Source organism: Aptenodytes patagonicus, chromosome 10 (genome assembly GCF_965638725.1).
Source record: "Aptenodytes patagonicus chromosome 10, bAptPat1.pri.cur, whole genome shotgun sequence".
NCBI classification, from domain to species: domain Eukaryota; kingdom Metazoa; phylum Chordata; class Aves; order Sphenisciformes; family Spheniscidae; genus Aptenodytes; species Aptenodytes patagonicus.
The window spans coordinates 21,784,967-21,809,208 of NC_134958.1; positions in this window are offsets into that span (position 1 = coordinate 21,784,967).

Below are 24,242 nucleotides of genomic sequence, written 5' to 3' on the forward strand. Positions count from 1 at the left end.
GCTTCCAAAGAGATTCATTCCTGGTGTTGTCAGTCACAGGAGACTGATGGCTGAGATAACTGAGGAAAGCAAGGCCTGCGGGCATTAAAACAGGTACTGTTACTGGAACTCAGGGTTTAAAGATGAGATTTAATCTGGAATGTGGATTTGTACAAAATCCCTTCCCCCTTCCAGTTTCTCACTCTGAAGGCCTGGTTCCCATGGGCACACTCAGCTTCCTGCACTCCATTTGCATTTATCGGCTGTCTGATCAACACAAAAATCTACTCCCTACCTCCTGTGTGCACTGGACACCAAGTGCAGGGGTAAACGAGAGCTGGGCTCTTACTTGACCTTGTTCTCTGTCTCTGGTGTTGTGGCTACGCTGTGTCCTCACCCGTGGATGGATGCAGGAAAATCCTCAGCAAAATGAGCACCTCCTGTCCCTGAGGAGAGTGGCTGGGGTCCCAGGGAGCCTGTGCCAGGGTTTATGCAGCTCAACAACTCCTCTGTGCAGAAACCCAACCAATGCTTCGTGCTATTGCGGCACGATGAAAACCAGTTGTGCCACCCAAAGTGACTGCTTGCTAACACCTTTACTTGCAGTAATCCATGCCACCATTAGACATCTCTGCAAGTTCTAGGCATGGTTCATGGTAAATGAGGAGACAAAGCTGAGACCCAAGCTCTGGGTATCTTTATTGCTTTAATAAAAGGCTGTAGAAGGCGTTTAAATAGCCTCCTGAGAAGCATTGAAAGAGCATCATTCCCACAAAGTAAAGTCAAAGGCCACGATTCCATATTTCATGATACGGAATACAACTGGTCGTGTTTGTGCTGCAGGGAGGTTAGCACAACACTGACTGACCTTCCAGAGTCCTTTTCTGCCATGCGTGAGGCTCAATGACAAACCTGAGAGAGTTTCTCCAGGGGCTGATCTTATTTTTGATGGTTCCAAAATCGTGTCCTGAAATTTGGAGTAGCATATCCCTAGAAAGTTAACATTTTGCAAGCTTTGCTCTTGGTAGAAACTATAATGTGCCTATTGGGAATGCCCCTGCCTATCTGCAATAAAGTGATTAGGACAGCTTTACATCTTTGCCTTCCCTTGATTGCTTTGGATGCTTCATTGCTACAGAGGTTCCCGTCCCACATCCATGCCTCCTCCCTCCTCCCCCACCGCCTCCTCTTCCATTCAGTAAGTGTCTCTTGCCTCTAACATATGGTCAGAGCATATTCTCAGCAATGCCGACACTTCTGCTTCTTCACTTCAGCAGCCGCAATAACTGTTGAACGGGAAATCTGTCGTTTAACTCGGCCGTTTGCAGTCACTGAAGAGAAGTAATTACAATGGCCTTAATTGGCTGACTGCAGAGCCACTGCCCAAGTAGTAATAAATAGTGCATGCTTAGGAGCTGGATGAGGTGTAACCACCCAGGGTTTCTCCTCCTCTTCTTCCAGCAGGCCCGAATCCATTTCACTTAGGAGGAAACAAGGATGTCAGGCTGCTGCCTTGAGGATCCAACCCTTATACAAAAGAGATGCCGGTCAGCTGAAGTCCCAGAGGTCTCTCCTGAAACTCTTTCAAGGGATCCTGGCAGGGCAGGCTCTTGGCAGCTCTAGTGCTGTCTGCTTCTGCCTGGGTTCCCTTGCCTTCCCCTTCTCCTGCTGCTGCCAGGCTAAAGCACGTTTTTTTTCATTAGCAGTGATGCAGGCAGAGCGGGGCCAATTACTCACTGCTTTATGCTTGCTGGAAAACCCACCCAGGACTGGTAATAGCCATTAAGTGAGGGTGCAGCTTTAACTACGTGCCATTACATTAAGTTTCAAGTTGATATACGGCCAGAGCAAATTGAATTCCTGCTGCTATCCCGTCTGACATTTGTTACATTACAATGCGTGCTCTTTTGTTTTTGAGTCAATAGCTGCTGCTTTCGAGAAATATGGATTATTAGAATTTATAGCCCGTCCTACGTGTCTTTTCAAACACTCATATCCTTTTATCATTTCGTTTTGTTGTTATTCTGCCCAGCACAGTTTGTATTTCTTCAGGTTTTAGCACCTGGGACTCTTGATACTTGTGCTAAATCAATACTCTTTGTCCTCATTGCTTTAATATACACAACCATTTGTGTGATGCATGAATTGCAGTGGGTTTTCTGCCTGCGATAGTCATTTACTCCTCCTGCTCAAGCATTCCTTCCCCTGTCTGTGTGCGGGTCGTGCTTTGCAGTAAATATCACACATCTACATTTAAATTCCTTTATATGACGATTTCCAGGCACCTGGCTGCACAGGAGAAGGTGAATTTGCTGGCTCCTTAGCAGGAGAGTATCACAGGTTTGACAGTATTCCAGTGCCTCCTGGAAAGTGCTGGTGTGCAGAGTTTAAAAAAAAATCCACCTTTTGCTCTTATGCTGGGTTCATGTCTTCAAAATCCATGCTTTAATGCAGCCGCACCTTTTCATAAAACAGATGTGAAGAATCTCAAGAGGAATAAAAGGGTAAAAAAGGCCTTTGGACTTCTGTTCCGATGTCCTCAGATCAGTAGCAACTGAAGTGGTCACTCATCAGTTGGGAGTTCTGGAGACTTGTAGGAGGGGAATTGGTCTGATAACTGTCCCACAGACCAGCGCTGTGTGTGACTGGAGTGGAGAGACTCAGGCTGGTGAGTTGGGTCCAACCCTCTGGCTCAGAGTGGATTTACAGCGAGAGCAGAGCACAGCCTGTGCTGTCACTGTGTCTACTCTGCCTTTCTGTGCTTATGAAGATGTTCCCAAGGCTGTTCACCTCATACCTTTTACGTGTGGTGGATATTGGAGCAGGCCACCAAGGTACGTAGTAGAGATTTGGGTTTGTTTATGTATGTACTCATCTGCTGACCCTTTTGGGCTGTTCCCCCTTTCCCGTGCTGGCTGTGGGAGTCCAGGATGTGCAGGGACAGCAAAGCTGCATGTTCCCTCTGTATTTTATACTCTCTTGCCAAATCGGGGAGTGCAGGAAAGAGACAAGAAAGATGAAGACATAAAAGATGAGATCAGAGAAAGGGAAAGCTTAGCTTGACCAGTCTGTGTTTCCCACACAAGAAGGAAAACTTTGCCCTCTGGCCATTACTCTTCCAGGCATTCTTCTTTTGCTCTGCTCTATACACGGGCAGTCACACACCCACCCATTCATCCCCCGGCTCCTTCCTGGTCCTCCCCAGCCCCCGGGCCATCCCACGAGCTCCCTCTCTTTCAAGCCCGTGAACTGAGCTGCTCGGCTTCATGCCATCACATTTCAAGCCCCTCTGCTGCTTCTCCAGAGTGATGCCAGCCTGCCGCGTCCGCCTGGCCGCCCTGCCATCACCCCGCTGTCTTCGCTCTCCTCCCTGCTGCTGGGGCTGTCCAGCTCCCATGCAGAGCACAGCCCCACGCCCGCCTTCGTGCTTGAGAAGTGACGATTTAACTAAGTGCTATTTCTGAGAATGATGAGTGTGATTTTGAATGTCTTATTGAAATGCAGGGCAAATCCTTCATCCCCAAAGGGAGGTGCGTTAAACACTGCTTCAGAATTAATCTGCGGCGCGTGAATCTCCCTCGCCATGGCAGGGAGAGGCACCGTGGCATCCTCCTTTGTCTTTGTGTTCATGGCAGTCTCCTGGTTTATCTCTGCCACTGCTGCTCTTTGGGGCTCTCCCTCCTCGTCCTGCTGGTGAAAAATGAGATGTCAGCTCCCTTCAGGGCGTGGGTATTCCTGATAATATATTTTCCATGTAAATAAATGGGAGTGATTTACCTATCAGTTACATTAACTGAAGTAGAGATTGGGAGCAGCAGAAAAAGGGGTGACCAGATCCTCTGCTGGACTGACCCCCCGCTGCCACGCTCTGCTCCTGGGGGGCCACAGTTTGGGCATAGCCATGGTCTTCTGCGCTGAACTTCAGAGCTGCCTTCCTCCAGATTTGTAGCAACACCACTAAAAGTGGGGTCTAACCCCCCTGACTTCAGGGAGGAGGTGAACCAACCCAGCATCTGACCTTGACTGAAGGGTTTTCCGTGGGTTTCAAGTCCTCCCCTGAATCCCTTTATATTCCCAGCGCAGCCTTTTCCATCGAATACCATTTCAGACTTTCAGATGAAGCACCCATGTCGCAGACCTGGGAGGCAGAGCCCAGCAGGGATGTCAGAAGGTCCTTCAAAAATCTGTCGGTGCAGGTGGCACGTGCCTGCGTGTTCCTTGAAACATAAATGCTCCTGAATATAAAGATTATTTACATTCCCAAACAAAGCTGCCAAACACTTTTAAAATGCGCTAACGGTGCCTCTCTCTTTCCGCTGCGCTTGCTGATAAAGGGCCATAAACAAGCTTGACATATTTATAATAACCTTTCCCCCCTCCCTCTTCCCTGTTCTCTCCTCTTCCTCTCTTGCCTCTCTCTCGCAGGCTGCGTTGGGTAATTTTTTATTCTACTGCCATTAGCTGGGATATATTGTTTGATAGGGAGAAATAAAATGTCGAATCTCTTTTTATTTTTATTTTTATTTTCTTGTTCTAGCGGCAGCTGCTTCAAATGCCAACAGCGGATGTTTGGTTTTAAAATTTTGTTTCCCCCAGCTTTTTTTTTTCTCTGTTCATTTTCTCCCCTTTTCCTGTGTCTCCCTTCTAAAAGGTCATCTTAAATGATGCAAGGATACATGCTTTTGCAGGTTGTTTTTATCACTTATCAGCCTATTCCAAAGGCCATTTAGTCTTCTAGGCAAAGGTTGTAGCTTTCAGCCTCCACTTCCCATTTACAAAGGAAAAATGGATGCTACATTTCTAGGTGTATAAATTAGGTATAGATATAGATATAAACCAAAATGCTAACCCATCTAAAATAAAAGATCCTTGTAATTTCTTTGTCTCCAGTCTGAAGAGGTCTCAGGTTCACCTTTTTTCATGTCACCTGTTCCTCTTAGAGATATTGATGGAAGTGCCACATCTAACGATTCCTTCTCCATCCTGTATTGATGGTGCTGTAGAAAGGCCCACTTGCTGGAGATGAAAGGCAGCGGTGAGCGGTCTGGGTACAAACAGTTCCTTTGGGGCTGCTCTTGAGGCTTTTTTGTTCAGTAACTCGTGGCTGCAAGAGAGGGTTTGTGTGCAATGGGCATGGGGGCACAAGAGACTGCGCTGTGGGGTCTGCAGAGTTGAAAATGTGCATTTCTGGAGCCATCCGGCTGGTCCTGGCTTTGCAATTTTGTACCCATAAAGCACATATTTGTTTCGCCTTCCCTTGAAGCACTGGCTAGAGGGAGTGGAATGGATGTGCTAGACCTGGCCTGGAATTGCTCATCCCCTGGAAGCAAATGAAGCCCTGGTGAGCTGGGCTCAACTGCTGACACTGGGTTAGCCTTGCTTGGGGGTGTTGTGGTCCAGGAAATCTGGCAAAGATGCAGGAACTAAGCAACTGTATATGGAAACATCACCTAAGATAAGGTGAAAATCTCCCTCGCCTCTCCCCACTTCGTCTTACTTATATAGTATGTATTTTGGGGCAAGGACTGTCTCTGAGTATGTGTATGGCCTTAGGTGGAACCACTTTCAGTGCTTGAGTCTTTCAGATCTGAGTTGAGGAAAGGGTTTTTTATGATTGATACATTAAAATTGTTGCTTTTCCTCTTCACTTGGTATGTTCTGTCGTACGTGCTCTATAAATTTGCAGAGATGTGGTTGTGGTTATGGAAATCACACAATGGAATAATTAAATGGCCTAATTGTAAAGTGTATTATCTTCACCGTTGCACTCATCAGCTATTCTACTGCACCTCATAGAGGAGGGCAGTAATTATGGAAAGCTGACACAAACTTGCACTCAGCAGGTGAATCCAGCCAAATCCAAATTTGATGAACTGATCCCACAACCCGTTAAGCCCTCATGGTGGTCTTTCACTTAGTCAGAGATTGAAGAAATTGGAGGAGGGGATGATAATATACAAAAGATAGATCATGAGGCATTTGCAGCACAGAGAAAGCCGGGACCATTTTAACTTTGGTACCACCCTGGCCCTCTAAATCTGTTCTATTGGCCTCAGCTCTGCGTCGTGTTCAAGCATTTCACCCTCTGTGGTCCTGGCTGGAGTTCTGTCGAAATAGGCCTGTGCTGGGTATCCTGGGGCTTGTGTCAGGACTCGGGGCTGGTGCTGTCTAAAAAATGAGGAAGGAATGAAGTGTCCTCTCTAATATGACACAAAACCCTCATCACCCAAGCCATTTTCCAGCATATTAATATTCATTTTGCACTAATGCGGGATGAATACATTTCAGTGTTTGGCCAGAGCACATTCGTCATTTTTATGTCATACTCACAGAATGCATCAGTGTGATATATTGTGTATTTTACCATAATAGTAGACAATACAGCTCAGTATTTCATTTGGACAAGTAACAAGTATGAGGCAAGGAGACAGCCACTGCTGGACAAGGGGTGAGCTCAGGAAAACAGAAATAAATTAAAACATATTAATCTGGAGTGAAAAGTCATTTCTCCAGTAAATTAAAAGCAGCAGCCTTCACCTCTTGTTGAGTTGCCCTATTAGGCTGCTTTAGAAAGGACTGGCCAGGAGCTTCTTCTGGATGTGACTTCAAGTGTCGTGAGTTTGGCCATCTCAGCCATGCAGATGGCAACATCCTTTGCAAAAGGCAGAGTGATGGTGCCTGGGGGAGGCACAGGGCTGGAAGATCTGAGATGGTGCCAGGTGGGCTCGGTACCTACTGCCAGATGTGTGATGGGAGGTACCATCATGCCTGTTTTCAGAGCACAGCTGTGGCAGGGTGAGGTGCCTCTGTGTGCTGAGAGGGAGGGAAGGAGGGGGCAGCTTCTAGGAGGATCTGTAGGATGCCCACAGAGGGGAAGCTGAGAGGCAGGGAAGGAGGGAGAAGGGGCCTCAAAAGCGGCCAGTGAAGTCACAGTTACTGAATGGACTTTTCCCTATTGCTTTATTTGTTCCCTTGTTTTGCCCTGGGCACTGATGTTTAGTAATTTAGACCAAAGGGATCTAAAGAGTTGCCGTAAAGGGTAGTTCAAAAATCAATGGATGTTAGAAAGGGTCAAATGATACCATAAAGAGATTAACAGCAGCATGGAGAGATAATATTCCCCTGACTGCAGAGCTGGCCCTGAGAACTTTATGACAGGGAAAGAAAAGAGCAGAGGCAGTCCAGCACCTCTTTCCCTGCTTGACTTCTCCCCCTCCTGAAAGCTCAGGGCTGTTTAGGGAGAAAAGGGGGCAGGACTGCTGGGGGCAGCGAGCAGGGAATGGCTGTGGAGACAGGAATGAGAGGAGACAGGCAGGTGAGCCATGCTGCTGCCTGATGAATTCTTCTTCTAATCCAGACAAACTGCAGCTCCGTCGACAGTCCCTGCTAAATCACCCAGGAGGAAATGACTTACTTAGCAATCAGCCACAGGTTTATTGCACGAAGGTCAGATTTTACGAGGGTCCCCTGGAAATGCATGAGGGAAACGCGACATGGCTGTGTGTCACTCTCCTGGCATTGGACCTAAAACCAGAGCAGGCAGTGTGCTGGGCAAGGAACAGATCCAGCAGGAGCAGCCTTCCCCCCCTGCTGCCTTCTCCCCAAACCCATCTGTATGGCTTCCTCACTGAGCTAGGGAATAAAATCAGGAGCACAGCCCAAGGGACCTGAGGGCTGAGGAAGAGATGACATTTGGTGATCAACTGAACGTCCTTGTCAGAAGCAGGAAAGCTGCTCTCTGGGGATTTGCTTTTTGCTTCTTTTTCAACCGTTCTTCGGTTCCATGGCATGTTCTCAGCACTGACAATAGTCCCACATAGGAACACATTGAATTAAATAGCTCTTTTTTCTCCTGTCTCTCTCCCAGAGCACTGCCTCCCTCTGTGGGGATAGGCAGAATGAAGCATTGGTATCTTTTACTTAGAAAGCACTCTCGATGCACACAGATCTGCTCAGGATGTGTGGAGGGACCACTACTGCAGGTTTGCAGTTGGCTGGGCTTGTGGAAGGGGCCTGAAGGAAGTGAAGAGACTAAAACCCACCATGTTGAGCAAGGATTGCCTGGGAAATCTCAGCCTGACCCTCCCAGGAAGCTTTTCCCCTTGGAGAGAAGCCAGAAGCAGCTTCCCCATGGCCCAGCTGATGCATGGGGATCCCAGGCAGGAGCCAGTGACCTGCATACAGGGATCTTGCTTCAAAGCGTGTGCAGTCCTTATAGGCACAGCTCCCTAAGCCTTGTGGTGGTGACAGTTTATGGCAGGATAAAACCAAGTCAGATAACAACAGTGTTGTTTTCCTGGCATCACATTGTAGATCTTAGTGTTGCAGGAAATTAAAAATCACACCCAGAGGTACTCGATGTTTCCTAGATGAAGGGTTCTTTCTCCTGGGTGCTGCAGATGGCAGGCCTGGCTGGAGCCCAGAGGGGTGGGGGCTCTGCGGCAGACACCTTTGGGGTCTGATAGGACACTCTCTGGCGTGGGAAGAACATGGGAAAGGTGGGGTTGCATTTGGTGCTGCACGTAAGCGAATCAACGTGTGAATCAGCGTGTCTGGAAGAGATGTGTTGAGGAGCCAGCAGGCTGATGTACCATATTAGCAAGCCTGAAAGGAAAAGAAAGAGATAGCTAACTCTTAGGAAAAGATGACCTTGATCCACTGCCCTTTAAAGCCATGAAGGCATCTGTTTACTGGAAGAGACAGCTGCTGTTTTATGTGGGAGCATTTGAGTCAACATGTGCTAATAGGACTGCACATGCTGAGCTCTTTCTGCTGCCGTGTTTGGGTGGCTTTCGGCTAGCGTCAGCTCAAAGCCCACTTTCTCCCAGGAGGAACCTGCTGTGATTCTCTTGCCCTTGCCCAGAGGGACATTTTTCTCTCCCACTTCCTTGCTGAATGTAGCAGAGATCCTGGTGACCATCAGGACGCCTGGTCCCTCCCAGGGGAGTGTTGTCTCTGCTGGGGACGCAGCAGGGAATCCAAATTGCTCCAGCTGTTCCTGCACCCTGGGGCAGAGCAGCCGGGAGCCCCGGGCAGGGCTTCCAGACCCTGGTGTGGACCAGCAGTTTGACCTTTTGTCAGTCTCTGAGGAAAGCAGCATTTTACTGACAGACTTTAAACTTAAACGTGTGCTGGCTTTGCTTTTTGCTGTATCGTCTCTTCCCTCTCTTGCTCTGTTCCTTTTTACCACTGTGCCATTTTGTCTTGCTCCTTCTCTCTGCATTTCTCCTTCTTCTATAGCTTTGCTTCTGATTCTCCCTGCTTCTCATTTTTTTCCCTCTTCTGTGTCCTGCTGGCCCTGACCTTGCTCACCTCATGGCCAGCTGTGCTGGGGCTAGCTCCTGGCCTGGCCCTCTTTAAGACTTTGTTTTCTTGCCTCGCACCCAAGTGACAGAGGATGAGAGAGTAGGGTGCTGCCACGAGATTTCTGTGCTTGCTTCCATCAGTGCTTCCTGCAGAGCCTGGGCGATTATTATCTCTGTAAACGACTGAAAGAAGTGTAGTGATAAAAGGATTAAGCTAGACATATTTTATTTTATTTATTTATATCTTGCTGCTCCTCCTCCCATCCCCCTTAACAAGTTGTGGAGCATATTGTGCTGCAGCTGTTCCAGGGAGGAGTGGTGACATGGGGACTGGGGAGACAGTGCAGAGTGGTCCAGGAGCAGGCAGAGAGCACAGATGGGTGTTTGGGCAGGGGGTGCAAGGGGCTAAAGCAGGAGAGTGACATACCCCACTGTGAAAGGGCTTGGGATGCTGCGAGGCCAGCTTGCTCTCTTTTTCCTTGGTAACAGTCTCCTGTGACTCCCTCTTTTCAAGACAGGGGTAGAGAGCCCACAGAAGTGGGGTCATGGAGCTGAACCTCGAGCTGCTCAGAGCTAGCGTTTCAGTGGGTTATGGACCAGAAGGGCAGCCAGAGTGGCTCTGTTCAGGAATTGTTGCAAAGAAAGCCCACAAATTGCTGCATGCCTGGGGCCCCCGAGGGCACGCCGCAGTGGCACAGCACTGTTCCCATGAGCAGCTCTCGACAAGCTGTTCCTGAAGCAGATCCCTGCAGATGCTTCTGGAAGCAGCCTATTCCCAGCTGAAGTTTATTTCAGGTCTCTGTGTGTGTCTGCTAAATAGCCTACAACCCACAGACTTGTACAGACAACCTAATCCTGTCTGGGAACTCGCAGAGCCCTGCCTGCATCTGTGGCCTCCCTGATTTCCCTCATAAGGGCTCCCATGGCGGGGAGTCAGGGTGAGTTCCAACCCTGCTGGTGGCATCAGAGTTGGATGAGTCTTAAACCAAGACAGAGGCTCAGAGTTATACAAAGCAATTTACCCTGAATATTCAGGTTTTGGTATTGCATACCCCCCCCAGCTCTTTGGCATGGAGGGAGCAGTACATGATTGCAAACGCTTCCTGGATTGAGCCCTACAGGAACAAAGCTGGAGATTATATTCCTGGCAAGGACTCCTCTCTAAAGCTCATTTGTACCAAGGTTGTATCTGTTCTAGTAAATATAATGAGCCAGGATCCAGTCTCTGGTCCTAAGGGGGTGTGATGTGGTATGGTTTGTGCTGATACAACTAAACTTTGGCCTCTCCCATGCAGTTCACTGGTGACAGTCCCTGGCTCATGCCATCCCCTGAACTGTGTCCAGGATCATCTGGGAGAGTGCTGGCTAGCGCGGGCCAGGGAGCGTGTGAACAGTTAAACGGCTTGGATAACCATGACACAGTGCCTGAAGCCTGTGCCCTGGCCCTGTTTTAGTTACCAATATAGATCTTTCCTGAGATGTTTTCGCAGAGTAAAAGGAGTTTCAGAGACCCACCGGTTGGAGCCAGGCATGAGGGCTTTCTCTGGAGTGCTGCTCACTAGCAGCGCAGGGTCATCACGGCAGGGAGCAGGAGCAAAGGTGAGGCTGTAAGGGAGTAGGGGAATTTGGATGGAGAGGGAAGAGTGGTTTGTGACAGGCTAGGAAGCCTCAGCAAGCAGAAGTGGGGGCAGGAGGACCCTCTCAGTCTTTTCCCTGTAGTCCGTGTGCTGGCATGATTGCACTGCCACTGCCAGTATCAATGGGAAGAACTTGGCACCCTCCATCTCACTGAGTGCTGCGTGGGGACAAATCAGCTCTGTATTTGTATGACTAAAGAGACCCAGGAGCACAATCATTCAGGCAGTGAAACAGAATGATGGCAGCATTTGGGCCAATACCTTCAGCAGATGTAGGGATATCTGAGCTCTTCAGGCAGGCAAAGGACCAGCTAAAACTATCTAAAATGATTGCATATTCGCCTGGACCCCTGGGACCATAACTAGCCCTAAAGGGGCAACAGAAGTGCTGTGATATTCCCTTAGGAAGTCCCATCCCTGAGGTGGCATTACAGATATTTGTCTGGTAGGTGTATGGTGGCAGCAGCACCCCTTTATTAAATCCTGCCGTTTGTTCTGCCTCATGCTGCGGCTGCAAAGCAGCTGATGTTTGCTGGGCTGTTTGTGCTTTTGGACCTCAGCCCCCATCACTAAACCTAGAGCTAAAGGACATCTCTTTGGGTTTATGGTCATCAACAGAGGCTGTAGGTGTGACATGAGCTACTAGCTATCACCTCCGTGAGGCAGCCCAAGGGCTCAAGGCCAGTGTAAGTGTGTCCAACACACAGGACAGTGTGCTGCCTTCACAGCCTAAGGCCAGCCAGACCCATACGTCTAAGCAGAAGCAACAATTTTGTCTTTTCAAGCAAGGCATTTGGGAGATGAAGCTACATCAGGAGGGCCCTTCGTGGACTCCTGTCCATCCCTGGAGAATACAAGCCAGGTGAGGTGGCCAGCCATCACTGGAAGGTCACCTGAGGGATGGACATCTCACAGCCTGACACATCTCCACCTAAAGCCAGAGTGAGTCCCCTGGGCTGGCTCTTGCTATGGTGGCTTCTCCCCACAAATCCCTGCTGGCATTTGCTTTTCCCTGCCTTTCTCTGCTCCACCATGTCTACCTTCCCTTCCACCAGTGCCCACAATGAGCACAGCAATCCAGCATGGCCCAGTTTAATATTCCACAGATCCTCCCAGGCTGATAAATGAGAACAAGAGAGGGAAGGAGGGGGTGGGAGCCTGGTGCATGGGGGGGATATAAAGCCCTGAGCCTGTATTCAGAGCAGCAGAGATAACAATAAGCGAGAATAATAGTCTAACAAGTCGGAAATGTCACACGCGATCTGGTGCCATTAACACAACATGGATCTGAAATATCACGTAATTAGTTTTGTGCCTGTTGTTCTGATTTGGAGAGAAAAAATATTAAAGGGAAGAGATTTGGCGGGGCAGAGAGGAGAGTGCCAGCAAAGTGAACTCATACAGGGGTGAAGCCTACAGCGTCTAATGTTTTTGGAATGGTATAATAAAGCTCTATCTCCTTACCCATGTTTGAGGCAGAGATTTTTATCTGGCAGTACGGGATAAAAAGAAATGAGAACTTGAAAAGGGTAGATAAAATTGCGATTGATCTCTCTAGGACTGCCTTGCCTCCTTTCAGGGAAGCTTGTGGGCCTCATGAATCGCTCCACCACTGAGACACATGATCCCCCCCCTTCCCATGCCACCTCGCTAAAAGATGAAAAAATCCAATGTTTTCAAGGCTTCTTTCCCCATCTCTTTATAACGCAGTGCACAAACCCCATGTTTGAAGGCTGTGAAATGACTCAGAAGCTGTTTGCCCCCTGAAAGCAAGCCCGTTTTGGGGACCCCCATTGCTGCCGAGGTGTGCAAGTCCCCATGCCTTCAAACAGGCTGCTCTGAACATTTGGCTTTGCAGGCTGGTGTGCGCTGCCAGCTGCTGAGTGCAAAGCTCCTGCCTCTGCCTGCAGAGCCCGCTTCTTGCTGGTGGTGTTTTGTGGCTCTGAGGGATACAGGCACTATTGGAAGAGACGGAAATGCCCAGATCTTGGTGGGATGGGCACTGTTTGGGGCCAGGTGTATAAGGACTGGAACAGGACTCTTCCTTTTCTCAAAGCTGTTAGGAAAAGAGAAAGTTGCAAATATCACGTGGGACAAACACTGTCATAGAATCATAGAATCATAGAATCATTGAGGTTGGAAAAGACCTCTAAGATCATCGAGTCCAACCGTCGACCCAACACCACCACCCACTAAACCATGTCCCTAAGTGCCTCATCTACACGTCTTTTAAATACCTCCAGGGATGGGGACTCAACCACTTCCCTGGGCAGCCTGTTCCAATGTTTAACCACTCTGTCAGTAAAGAAATTTTTCCTCATCTCCAATCTAAACCTCCCCTGGTGCAACTTGAGGCCATTTCCTCTCGTCCTATCGCTTGTTACTTGGGAGAAGAGACCGACCCCCACCTCGCTACAACCTCCTTTCAGGTGGTTGTAGAGAGCGATGAGGTCTCCCCTGAGCCTCCTTTTCTCCAGACTAAACAACCCCAGTTCCCTCAGCCGCTCCTCATAAGACTTGTTCTCTTGTCAGTCCTTTCCTACCCTGCAGCCTGTTGGGGTGTGAGTAACCTGGTGTACATGCAAAACCCTTGTGAGACTCTGTGGTTGTGTCAACTGTACACCTGACTACATCTGGGTGGGGTTAGGAGCAGCTTTAAATTAAGAGCAAAACCCTCCGGCTGGCTGGGACAGCCCCACAGTCTCACTGAGTTTGGGCACTCCTCCTTTTCTTGCAGGAGCTGCTCCTTTCTGCAGGGCCTGCAGGTGCATCTGAAACACTCATTTGAGACAGGAGCACTTGAAACAGGGGTGTAGCACACTTACCCACTCCTCTATCCTGGAACAACTTAGCATTTTCATGGTCAACAAGGTCATAACAGCACCTTATCAGAAGGGAATGGGGAAAGATTTCTTTTGCATGTTTCATTTTAAGTGTTTCCCTTGCCACATGCTTTTTTTTTTTCCTTGCAAAAAGCCCTTTAACTCTGGTGGTCACTGGGCCATGAACAGCAAACCCTTTGCCTCTTCCTCCAGTGAGGAAGCTGGAGCTGCTTATACTGATTCAGGCGTGGATTTCGTTACCTCCTGTGGCAGAGCAGTGCCCTTCTCCATCTCCTGGCTGTACGGTGGCCTGTGTGAGGTTGATGGATGCCTCAGTCCTGCTCGTGTAGACAGGCACTAATCACCCATCGGTACTTTTCCAGGCAATGTTAGCGGAGCGGCCGAAGGACCACGTGGTGCACAGAGACCGGAGCTGGATTTGCCAGGTCGTTCCAGGGACTGTTTTTCGGAGGGGAGATGGGAAGGACATTTGCTGCATGCACTTGCCCTGTCAGTGCACAGCAGGTTCGCACCCATCCAGGCCCACGTTGCCCCTTTCCCTGGTCTCTCCCAGTCTGGATGAATGGAGAGCAGAGGAGATGTGCTAACCACAGATTTGAATTTTAATGCGTAATGAAGCTTTCTGTCATTTTTTAATGTGCCAATTGCTAATCACTTTTAAACATATTCTGGGAAAGAGGTACTTTAAAACAAAAGCGGCACTCCTGTGCCAAAGGCAGGGATTGCTGTGTCCAACTCCTGTCTCTGGAGGATGCCTGTAGGATTGGGATTCAATTAATTCAGTCCCAGCAGATTCATCGCTTTGCCTGCTAATGGCCGCATAGTGACAGCGAGTGCGACAGGATGTTGATCTATTGCTCGCTGCTCTGGCCAGTCATGACAGGAGGCTGCTGTCCCTGTAAGGCTGTCACCTCCAGAGCCAAAGCCTTTCGCACATGAAATGGGGGATTTGCAGAGGGCTGAAATGCAGCTGCCTCTGGGGTGGAGCACGCAGCTATTTAACAGAAATCTGCTCCCTGCATTTGCATGGGAAGTGAAAAGTATTTCTGCATTTTGTTAACACTGAACAGAAGTGGTAAATATTAGGACTGAGGAAGAAGCGAGTTTTCCTTTTGACAAGAAAGTCTGCGGCATCAGTTTTTCCTTCGACTCTGAAATGAATGTTAAAAATTCTGATTAAGCATATGTTCTTCCAAAATTAAACATTTCATTTCTATTTCAGCCTTTGCAGCTTGCCAGTATTTTTAAAATACAAAAACAATGATTTTGTTTGGAAAAATCATTTTGAAGAAGGCGTTTCAGACTTATCAAAACGCTTTGTTTCATTTTTAAAAATTGAAAGACTATTGAACAGTCTATGTGACATTAGTATTTTCTGAAATGTGTTGATTTAAATGAAAATTGGTTAATTTTTTTTTGGCAGAAAGCAATGCTTTGATGAAAAATTTCTGATCTGCTTTAGTAAGATAGGCAAGGTCTGTATTATATATTGGCCTCTATCCGGAGAGTGAGGCAGCTGTTACTGCAAGAGGTATAGGGAAGCTTGCATGAGCAATGCTATCAAAAAAGCCTTAAACACATAACTCCTCTGTGTTATACATCAATGTAAAGAATTAAATTTCTTCTAGCAATTTGCAGGGAATTTTATCAGAATGATGCAAGTCAACTTATTCCTAAAGCTTTCTCTTCTGTCTTTTTATGATTCTGGTTGCAATCCTACCACCTCCAGCTGGGTGCGTGAGCACCATTTAAAGAGTCATTGCATGTGTGGTTACAGGCCGTACCACATCAGATGCAGCTTCTGGAGCCATTTTCCCTTTTGGAGTTTTCTGGGCCTCCAGCCCTGGAAATAGGCTGCGAGATGAGCTTGACAGTGCTAGTTCTCCCATCCATTTTAGTCTGCTTGAGTTCTCAGCAGATCAGCTAAGCCCTGACTCGTGATGAAGGTTCAGACAGACCTCTAACACCAAGTTGAGTGTCTGCTGAGAGTACAGGTCACAGGAAACCAAGCAAACCCCATCATTTCTGTGAATTTGGGTTGCAAGGCTGAAATCAAGTCCTGCCCCAACCAAGAGGCTTGGAAATGAGGGGGCAGCTGAAATTAGAGATGTATTAGTACGGAAGTTTCAGGTGGTAGCAAGGACAGGGTAGGGGTAGCCCAACAATAATGTCCCTTGCTCAGCCCTGGGGTAATTGCAAGCAGATGACACCGGCAGGGGGGAATAGCAAAGAAACCTGATGCCAGGTGAGCATTGCAGCACCTGGAATTGGTAACGAGAGGTAATAAATCTCATTGACCAGAGGAGGTGAGGGTGAGATAGTCAGGGCACTGGGGAGAGACGTGCAAACAAGAAGAAATGTGGGGGCAGTTCTGGTGTGTTGTTTCAGCTTCAGGGGAGAGAAGCCTCTGCAGAAGCCTGAGAAGGACCGTCAATGGTTGATCAGTGAAGGGTGAGTGATTTGAAAGGGAAAAACTCAGGAACTGATGGTACGTTTTGCTGGATGTGTTTTGGTGGTGGTTGCGGCTGGAGATGAAAATAGCTCTTCTAGCCCTCATTCCTTCCCTCTCTCTCAAATGTGAAGTTGGATTGCAATAGTGGACTGAGTTATACCAGCCACGTAAGCAGGGGCAGGCTGGTGGGTGTGGGATGAGGGGCTGCAGTGAGTTGTGCTGGCTAGTGCCCTGGGGCAGGGGTACCCTGGCCTCAGGGAGGGCTCTGCATATGCCTGGCTCGAGAGGACAAAGAAAGTTAACTGCATGGGGGAGCAGGCTGCAGGCCAGGTGCTTCCTGGGCTCAGAGGAGCAAAGCATGCCCATTTTTCCACATTTCTGGAGGTTGTATTACCAAATCTTTCTTGGGAAATGGCCTCCAAATTGTGTGACTCAAAGAATTAAGAGAAAATAAAAAAGTAAGCTTGTTCCACCTGGCTTGCAGCCTTTTGAAGACCAGCTCTTCCTGCCCTATAGCCATGAGGATTAGAAGCATCCCATCATCTTCAGTTGATTCAGAAAGCGAGGTTAAGTGCAGTGCCTAAGACGCCAGGACCTGAGGGTATGCAGTTCCCTGAACTCGTAAAATCATGACTTGGCAAAACTGTGTTAGCTGCAGAGCTGTTCATACTCTTAACCTGTATTTCTCCTAAGCCAATTAGGCTGAGTTTCTAGTGAGGGCAATAATAGCTAGGCACACTCTTTTGAACCAATAATGTAGGTGGCTGGAGTAGATGAGTAGCCTGCTAATGAGGGAACGGCTGCCTGCTAGCGATGCATAGCTAATGACCCCTGTCTCCAGCAGTCCACAGCCAGGCGGAACAAAAAATCTATTTCCACCAAGTGCTTCATTACCATCCAGCTACACTCAAATGAACAGCTTGGTTTGGTGGAGCGAGGGGAGGGCAATGTGACTGGGATGTGGCTGTTTTGGGGAGAGGTAGCATGTTTTCCCTGCGTCACCCTGGATAAGCCTCTCTGCCTCTTTGGGCATTGCTCTTCTTTCCCCTCCCTGCCTTTGCAGTAGTGCTGCTCTGAGGATAGTGTTGGGAGTGAAATGGGTTGTGATACATGCTGCAGGCTACGGTGGAGAGGAGGAGCGCCAAAATCTAGAGGTTTTAGTGCCACGGTTTGGAGATGCCTGCCTGTTTAGCATCTGTCACCTCTTCAGCCTCTTCTCAGTGGCTAATACCCTTCTGGGGTTGGGGAGGGAGCTCCGGGAAGCAGGCAAGCCCCAAGATAAAAGGTTTGTACTCCCTGTGAAACACAAGAGGTTCCTCCAGGATTGGTCCTTGTCTGTTGAAACCAGCATCAAAGATGCAGGCAGGCTTGGGCTCTCGTGCCTGGGCTGGGCTCTGGGCTTTGCTGCATCTCTGCACTGGGAGAAGGAGAGCAGCCGGGAGCAGTGTGCACTTCCAGAGCTGGGATGATCTGCTGTAGTGCAGGGGGAGGCAATTGGTGGCACTGGTATAAGCAGCCCAGCTCTGAGTCCCTGTATGCCAAAGCTCAGGTGTGCGAGAGGCTGTGTGAGCTTCTCTTGAAAGGGCTAGGCTTGCTGTGTGCTTCTCAGTTTCCCGATGTGTGATGTCAGGGGGTGGGGAGGTGGGCAGGGTAGAAAAATCTGCTGAAAGATTTCTTCCTTTCAACGGATTAAACTCTTCTTGCAGAGCTCCTGTGCATCTCCCCTCCCACTTGAAATTATAAATACATTTTTCAGTGAGTTAGTGAAAAATTCAAGCTTTCTACTGTAAAGACCCCATCTTCTAACCAGGCCCCGAGAGATCTACGTGTGTCAGTTAATTTAGCCTCATTGGACTGCTGTGGTTGGTAAAATGTACTGAGATGCCTCCAAGATGCTAAAGAAATATAAATGGTTGCTGTTAGGCTAATTTATTATTATTTAGCAGAGAACAAATACATTTTTAAAGGGATAATGGCAAATTAAAAATCCTATTAAGCAAACTTGCTTACCTAGTACTTAGTAACAACTTGGGCTTAGATCCCACAGTCACTTAAATGCATGCACAACTTTACTCAAGCGTGCAGGCCCAAAGAAATCTTAAATCTCTGTGGAATCAAGAACATGGATATTAAATGTAAGATAATTAAAAATAGAAACCCCCCACCAAATTAGTCTTTTGCTCTTGGTACCAATAGTCTCCTCCTGACTCTCTCTCTGCCTTTGCTTGGAAAATGAAAATCGATGAGGTCAGTTTTACTTCTGTTTCTAGTAAGTGTCAAATCGGTGACCTCAATGCGGTGCTGGTTTTGCAGGAGTGTGGTATTGATCCTGCCTCTGACCTGCAGCACTTGACATCAGCAGACAGAAATCTGTGCTGGCCTAAGAGGCAGTGTCTGTCTGTACTGCTGGACTGGGTGGGCTGCATTTGCTCTTTGACTCTGGGGATCTGCAAGATGCAATGCTGTGCCCCCAGTTACATGAGGAGTGTGTTGGCTGGATGGATTTGGAGAGCTGGCTGCTGTCATCCAGTGCAGGTGGTCTGCGCTGCCAAGGGCTGGCTAGCCAGGGGCAGCCCAAAGCAGGATTCACTACTAAAATGTTATTCTGAAAACTCTTTTTCTTGGGCTGCTGGATGGACACAGTTAACCTTCTTCAGGTGTTTCTCAACTTACCTTCCACACTTGTACAGCGGCAACGGCTCGTGGACTGTCCTGCTCCATGCAATTCCCACCTCCCCTTTGAATGAACTACAAACACCCAGTTAAGGCTCCAAGAACTAGTAGAAATAAGTCTTGCTTTTCTTCAAGTTCTAGTTTGTATTGTAAACTAAAGCAATAATCTTTCTGCACTCCTGGGTCAGAGACTGGCATTTATTTATTTTGTTAGTTACAGTTTTTCATGTGTTCTGGTGCAGATAATGGGATGCCCTCTTACCAGTAGGGCTTGCTAATTCAGTTGTGTGCAGGCTTCTTCTTGGCATGGGGTGAGTGTCATGGAGGTGGCCCTGGCTGCAAAGGACTAGCATGGGTGAGGTGTGTTGTGGCAGGGAGAAGCACCGGCAGTCAGCCATGGTGCTTCCACACAAGTGCAGATGTGAGCAGTGCAAAGCCAGAATGAAGCCTCAGTTCATCAGCTGAAATACTGCTGGGGTCAGTAACCCTTAAACAGAGAGCACATACTGAAGTGCTTTGAGCAGGGATGTATGCCTGTGGTGTTTTGTTGTGAAGATGGCTCGAGAAGGTCCTACATGGCTCCCTTGGTTACACTGATAGAGCTGTTTACGAGGCTTCACTCTATTTCATCACTAAAATGGTCTGGTTGTAAAACACAGCTCCTGATAGCTGTACCAGCACAGCGGAGGTGTGCAAGCATGTTGTGAGCTGTGATATGAGGGCAAGAATGAGCTGCTGGAGGGGCTGGGATGAAAAACAGTGCTTGTGGGGGGGAATTTTAGTAGGCTTTGCGTGGCCAAAAGCAGTATGCTCTGGACCTCTGCTGAGATCCAGCTTTTAGGTGAGCTCTGGCCTAAAAACAAAATGTGTAGAGCTGTCCTTATTTCCATCACTTGGAAAATGGAATTGTGGTGGCAGTGTGAATAAACTCTTACCCAAAACAGCCGTTTAGCACAGGGCTGGGTTCTTATCATGGTCACCAGCACTTTGCTTTTCTCCATGCAAGCCTCATCCCTTGCAGATCTCAGCACTTGCTGGAGTCTTCCTCCTCCTGATCTCACTGCATCTGGCAATCCAAGTGACAGTCTGCAGCAAGGTCTGCCCTGCCCACGCAGGGTGTGGGGGCCAGTCCCCTAAGACTGGTCATTACTAGCTCTTCATTAGCAGTTGACTTGCTGAGGAAGGCCCGCAGGGAGGCTGGAGGCAATTCTTGCTCCAGGCACCCACTGGTTTGTGCCTGCTCTGTCCATATTTCAGATTTGAGATGTTAGCGAGTCCTGTGCATGTTCTTGTTGGAAATGACATGTGCTATAATTCCTGTAGCAAAAAATACACTTGTGAATGCGTTCCTTGGGAAAAGCAGTGAGTTCAGATGATGGCTTTCACAGAAATAGAAGTCATTATACAAATAGTGAGGAAGGATTTCTGAAAGTATAGCTTCTGTGAGCACCCTAAATTTGAGCTGAGTTTGGTAAAAGGTTTTTTCAGCTGAGAGATGAAATTTTGATAGTCAAAACACTTTGTTTCGGATGTATGAAGCAGTTTTAAAGTACTTTTTTGGCCAGATTTCCCTGGAACTAATCCTTTGTCTTGGGTATGACATACTTTAGACCAACATTTGGATGCTTTGATGCAGAAACAATGTTTTTCAGTTGGGGCCAGCCTAAAGTCCTTTTGGGAAGGGAATTGGGCTCATTCAGCAGTCAAGGATTCATACAGTCGTGCCTGCATCTCTCTTAGGTGCCAACCAGTCACTGCCTTCCAGTTCAACAACAGTGGTCATCCAGGCAAGGAAAAGAAACCACACAAAGTGACCCACTGCAGAGCGTGATTAACTAGTGAAAAACGAGGGTATTGGCCCCAGGTTCCACAGTGTGATTTTTACCTAACTGTAAGGATGCTGAGTGGCCATGGTCTGTCTGACTGTACCTTAAACTGCGATGCACTGTGATTGAATTTGATAAAAATGAAATCAGGAGATATTTTGATGTGAAAGTAAACACCTTCCTACGAAAAGGGACTCCTCTTTCTATTTTTAGTCTGTAACAGTGCTATTGCAAGCTTCTTTGTGACTTGCAGTATGCTTTATTGTGGTAGATCCACTGGACAATTATTCTTCAAAACAGGCTTTTTATCTTCTCTGCCACAGGCAGGTGTTTGCTCTCCTGCAAACTGAGGCTAAGAGAACTCTTATGGGGAAAGCGGGAACCTGTTGGCGTTATCGGTGTCCTTGGCAGGCTCATGGGGTGGGTTGTTCTCCGGGATGCGGGAGCGGGGTGGATGTGAGTCATGCCTTGCCCTTGTCATTCCTGTGTTTCCTGAGCCGCGCTCGCTCATCTTTCTGAGCGCAGGATGTGGCTGGCTTTATTTGGAATGTTACAAGCATGCCTGTCTGAGTTAATTGACCAAGACAAATTTTGTTAAAAAACCTTGACATTAATAACGAGAAATAAGAGCTGGGAGGTAAAACATATGCTCTCTAGACATGCATTAGCAGTACCCCCACCCTTCCAGACTCCTCCTGAGGTAGTATGGCAGAGAGCTTAGGTCAGTTAGTTTTAAAATTAACTTCTAGTCCTCAAGGCAGCCTTTAAATAGAGTATTTGAGCTGTGACTATCACTAGTCTTTTTAGGCTGTATAAGGGTGTGATTCAAGGAGGGATGGAAGAGCATAGACCCAGAGAAATCCATAGCTGCTGGTGACTGGTCTCATGACTGATCCTGGGCAGATCCTTCATCTCAAACCCCCCAGGCCCTGCAAACTGAGCTGGGATATGGTGCACTAGTTAGCACCAGGAGTGGGGATATTCCTCTCCTGCAAGGCACAGTCTCCGTGTGCTGTTAGGCTGCCCTTTGCAGCCCTAATCTGTCAAGGTCTTGCTGTGATAATGCAATCCAAATGGACGTTGTACCTGCTCCTTTCACCTTGGGTGCTAGTGTGCTGATGTAGCTGTGCAGAAGGCTCGGCCTTGCATGTGTATGGAGGGACCGGCTGATGTTGCTTTGGGCACCAGACATGCACTGAGAAGCTACATCAGTCCATCCGCGAGGTGCAGAGCCGTTCCCTTCTCTTGGAGCAGTGGGTTGAGCCCAGGAGATACACAGGTTCCTTGCACAAAGGCAAAAGAGAATTTCAAGGGGGGAAAATTCCTCAGGTGGAAGGAGGAAAAAAAAAAAAGCCCCAGACACCCTCCAAGCCTGGTTAAGCAAGGTGAGGCTGCTGAAAAAACATCTGCTTCTTGGCTAGTGTAGTGATGTGACAGTCTAAGCTGCAGTGACACAGTCTTTCCCATGTCAAAGCATGGCAATGTTAACGTGCCTCTTTGCCTTCCCTTTACTGTCAGTGGGGAGGAGTCTCCAACAGGACTATGGCTGCTATGGTGTGAATCACATAATATATTTCTCCAAAGAAGCAAAGTTACCCTGTTTTCTGCTTCCAGACCCAGAGAGAAATTAGTGATGAAAAGATGCTTCTGAGGGCATCAGGACAGCAGCGAAAGGAATATCTTCATTTGCTTCTGGAAACAGACAGAAGCTTGACGCTCGGGATGGCTCCTGTCCAAAGTCACGGTGCTGTCCTGGTCTCTCTGGGATGCTGTGCTCCCTTGCCTTCCCCTGTTGGTGCGGGTCTTGCAGGCAATCCATCAGCCTGCATCTTTTCTGAAGTGGCAGGACTGCAGCCGTACATCTCTGATCGATACTGCCCAACCTTGACATGGAATCAGTCACTTGTAGCCAGCTCATTACTGCTGGCTAACCGTTTGCCTGCAGCAGCCCCTTAATAGCCTTTCCCGGCTGCTGCCGAGTCACAACAGGAGTGTTTAGCAGTCTTATTTACATGCAGCATTTCACCAGTCCCTCCTTCCCCTTGCTCGCAGCTTGCCATCTGCTCCAGAGCCTCGGAGGAGATGGAGGTTGCAAAGCAGGGATGGGAGCATCGTGCCTGTGTGTTGTCTCTATGGTGACTGAGTGCCCTTCCTTGTGGTGGCTGGGGGGGCTGGTCCCAGGTCTGCCTGTTTTAGGCCTTCTAAATCTGCTAAAAACCTTTCTTTTTCCAGAAGATTTTGGCGTTGTGCTTTGCCATTATTCTGGCTTTGAAGCTGATTTTAGTTACAGCTATTTTAATCCACTGTGTGTTTGAGTCTTCTCATCTCTGTGTTTACACTCTCCAAGGGGTGGGGAAGGCTCAGGATGCTCTTCCTAGAGAGCAGCTTTAAAATGGCAATTTAATATTTATAAATTGGGGGATGGATGAGGTCTGGGAATGGAGTTCCTGTGAGTCTATTAGCTGGGCAGGTTGTGCCCTGTGTCACTGCAAAGATGCTTTCCTTTATATCAGCAGCAAAGTCTTAGACTTGACTCCTGACCTCGGTCATGAGCCATTAATGATCTCTGAAGGAAGAAATACACTGACACATGCACGTTGGGGATATTTGGTACATCTGCTAGCATGCCATTGATTTACATGAGCGAACTCAGAGTACAGGGGTTTTTTTAAATGGCTTTTGCTTAAACTGAAGTCCAAATTTCAACCTCAGCTTCTGATCTTCATGAGACGAAACAATTTCACCCTTGGGAGCGAGGATACGGATGATGGTGAAAAATGATGTGTGTGTGCAGGCAGCAGGGTTGGAGAAGCAGCTGACCTGGGTGGGGAGGGCAGCCAGAACTGAATGGTGGAGAATGGGAAAAGGCAGTGGCGCTGGAAATGAGGGGAGGTGGCATTTGAGACAAGTGGTGTTGGTTATGTGGCACTACCAGGGACCTCTCCTCCTCTTGCTGAGGTGACCCTCCTCTTCCTCCTCATGCAACCTCTTACAAGGCAGCGTCACAGGCTTAGACAGTGCAGTGTTGTGGCAGAAAACCCAGGCAGAGCAATATCTGCATGTTTGCTGCTTTGCTGACTGTTGTGCTATTTGTGATCCTCATGTGTGGTATAGGAACCCCATGCTCTGGCACTGCAGTTGCACAGAACCGAGATGCAGCCCTGCCCTCAAACTCCCGACATCAGTACTGAGGGTCAAACTGATGTATATGCCATCCCTGCCGAATAAAAGTGATGTTTTTGTGAATCTTAACTAGTTCACTAAATTACTTCAAGTGATTATCCTGTTTCTTTCCTGATTAGGGAAAAACTTATTTAAATACACAGAGGATGAGACTTTATTCTTAGATGTTTGTGGATGAACCAGCAGTGCTGTAGAATGAATTGTGTTAAGGGTATCTTTACTCTGGTGTGAAGGATGGGAAGGCTTGCTCCAGGAAGCTTATGGACAAGGAATGTTTTCCAATCTTGTGTCTAGAATCACTCTCTCAGGGCCTCAGTTTGTTTTCAGTGGTGAGAAAGAAATGG